Consider the following 3,219-nt stretch of genomic DNA (forward strand, 5'->3'; position numbering starts at 1 on the left):
ATAATAGACGTCCTATGTCAGTCGGTCGAGAACTCGATGCCCTGTCAATCCTATTATATGTAAGACGCTTCATTAGTACCATTATCAAGTTGAAACCCCAACAGTACCCTCTAGAACTCTACGTTCTCTGAATGCTGGGCTACTTGTGGTCCTATCCAGATATCTCTAAAAGTAGAAGCAAGCGAAGGCCACAGAGTTCCTTGGGCGATGGCAGGGGGCCTTAACACGAAGCTCTCTCCCTGTGGAAAAGAGCTATACCCGTGGCCGCATTGTGTTTTTACCGGGGGGCACGGACACCCTCCACTCCACATTTAGCTGTAGGCTTAAGACTGTTCTTTTTGAAAAGCTTATATGTTAAGGGGTACTCAGGGATGCGCTCCGGGAGCCATCTCTCTGAGCTCTATAGGGTGGGGGCTTCCAGCTAATACGGCTAGGCCTGATCTTGGATCCGGGGAGTTTCCATGGTGCACTGAGCTCTAGTCGTCGGTCGCGCTCTCTCAAGAGAGAATGCTCGGGTGTATCCGGAGCACACAGATGATGCATAGGACAGGATCGACAGGATGATGAACAAATACGCATAGGTATTAGATTACAACACCAATCAGCTTCTTCCCCTGGAGTTCTTGTGCTTTATCGTCCTTGGCAAGGTTCTCCATGGATTCCTGGTGGAGCCTCTCTGCCATAGCAAGGTCAACTCTACCTGAACAGTAATCGCATTCGATGACGGACCTGCGCTCCAGACTGATCAATGCCATTTTGCTCCGCCGCCGGCGCCGACACACCCCCCCCAAATTACGTCCGTGGCCTTTCAGAATAATTGAATTTCTTTGCACTCCCAGAGAGAATATTTGTATTGGCATTTGTGACAAGTTAAAGAAGCTCATAATGTATGCTTACTATAAATATGTGGAGTTATGTAGACATTATGTAAAAGATTATAGATTATAAATATTATATTTAATCTTCCTTTATATGTTGCATATTGATATTCTGGAAGGCAATTTTTTCCCATGTTTCTTAAGACATTTTTATACAAAATATTCATGCTTTTCGTGATTCAGAAAAATATTTCCAAACAAGAGTCAACTGAGGAATTGAGCAAATTAATTGTATTATTATATTATAATTTATGCCTACTATTTGTTATATGTAGAGAGTAAAAGCTGTATCAAAAGCATGAGAGCAAATTTATTTATCTAAATGTGAGTCTAAAGTGTAGCATAAAAACAAAATAATATGGAATCAGTATAAAAGCACAGAAATGCCAGTATTATAACTTGAAACCTCTCCAAAGATATTTGGAAATTTCTCACAATTACAGTCCATATTTGTGTAAATGATCAGAAAGTCAACTTTTTGGAGATATAATATAAAACTAACAAAACAGATGATGGTATTTTTCTTCATTTTAGTTAATGTGTCTGGCTGTGACAATATACTGAACATGAATATTAAAAGAAGATGACTTTAGAGGGTGGTTTGCTTATATCACATCAACACAGCATATATGAAACACTCACTAAAAGACCAACATGGTTGATCAGTTACAGTACTGCCTCCTCAATTTTACCTTTATATACAATTAATTTTGACAGCAAATACATTTTTAAGGAAATGTAATGCTCATTGCAAAAATGTTGATACTGATCGTTTCAGTAAAATGTTCACTCACAACGTACTTGACTTGTTTTCCACCAACAAAGGCAATCCTGTCAGTGACATTTTGAATAACGTCTTTATTCAAAAGTCAGCAGCATTCTTTGATTGCATTTCCCTAACTTTAACCAAAAGTGTTTTTGTTGTCTAAACCTAACCAAAATCACAATCTTTCTCTGACCTCAACCAAAGTGCTTTTTGTATGTGGACACGAACCCTGGACTGATGTGACAGTCCTGCACCCACTATCCACCTGCTTGCAACTCCACCGCATTATATAAGTGCAGTGTTTCAAAACACATCTCTGAACTCCCAACAATCACCAAATTATAACAAAATGTTATAGAAATACAAATATACAAACGTAATTTCTAGGAGACAGGGTTGTAAGTGAACAAGCTGATGTAGTCGACATCTTCAGTATTTTCATTGTTGTTAGTCTTAATCTCAGATTTTATAAAGGAATGGAATACATGCAGCACAGTGAGCACAATGAATTCTTACAGCGCTCTGAGAAATAAACAGGAACATTGGAAGTAGTTTCGTGAATTTCTGAATCTTATTTTGAAAGCCTTATGGCACAGTCCAAAAGTCCCAAACAGTCCTGACCATCCGACTGCTTGGGTAAAGTGATAGTAGGTTCTGCTGTAAATAGGAAAGCATAGAGTAAAGGATAATTTATGAAACAAAACAAAACACTGAAAAATAAGAAGAAACAGTGATAAATTATATTTGATTGAAGGAGATAACAGATAAATGGAAATACCCCACCTGAAAATTCAATGCAAAAGCTTAAATTAAAAATTGCAATTGTAGAAAACAATGTAGGAAAACTCAAAAGGGACATATAAAAATTAATATAAACACATGTTTTTCAGTTTTTGTTCCTGTCCCTCACATTTGCATTTAGAAATGTGGAGTTCACTGTTTCTCCGCTGAGCTGTATGTTTGAAGGTACTTCTAACTTTGGCCTAATTCTCACTAGCAGCAGGATTTTACTGAGGAGGTTCCTCCAGTGGTCCACAGGGTGTCAGCCTGCTGTCAGTATTTACAGAGTACACTGTCTCACATTCTGGTCTCCTCTGGTGGTCGATTCATGTAGTCCTGAAGGGCCTGACGTAAAGGCAACCACTTCTTTATTGAAGCTTTGATAGCCATGATCCATCTGTAAAGAACATCAGAAACATTAACATGACAACATGGTGTTTGCCTTACTTACTTCCCACTTCAGGAGCTTTATAAACATAACATAACTAGGGTGTCATTAAAAATGTTCCATACTAAAGCTGACACCTGAGCTTCTATACCAAATCAAGATTTTTAATTAAGGAATATAACTGTGTATTTCTGCAAAGTATTGCTTCATCAAAAAACTTTTAAAATATTACATAAATGTCAAAGCACAAGCAACCACACAAGAAAATAATTTAGTCTAATAAAATACAAATCTAAAATTTATATGTAAAGCTGGAACTATTACTGAGTGCCTCTGCAGGCGGCTGTGGCTCAGAGGTAGTCCACTATTTGGAAGGTTGTTGGTTCGATCCCCAGCTCCTCCCCGCT

The sequence above is a fragment of the Morone saxatilis genome, unplaced genomic scaffold (assembly GCF_004916995.1).
Source record: "Morone saxatilis isolate NCDOM2014 unplaced genomic scaffold, NCSU_SB_2.0 Contig21, whole genome shotgun sequence".
Lineage (NCBI taxonomy): Eukaryota > Metazoa > Chordata > Actinopteri > Moronidae > Morone > Morone saxatilis.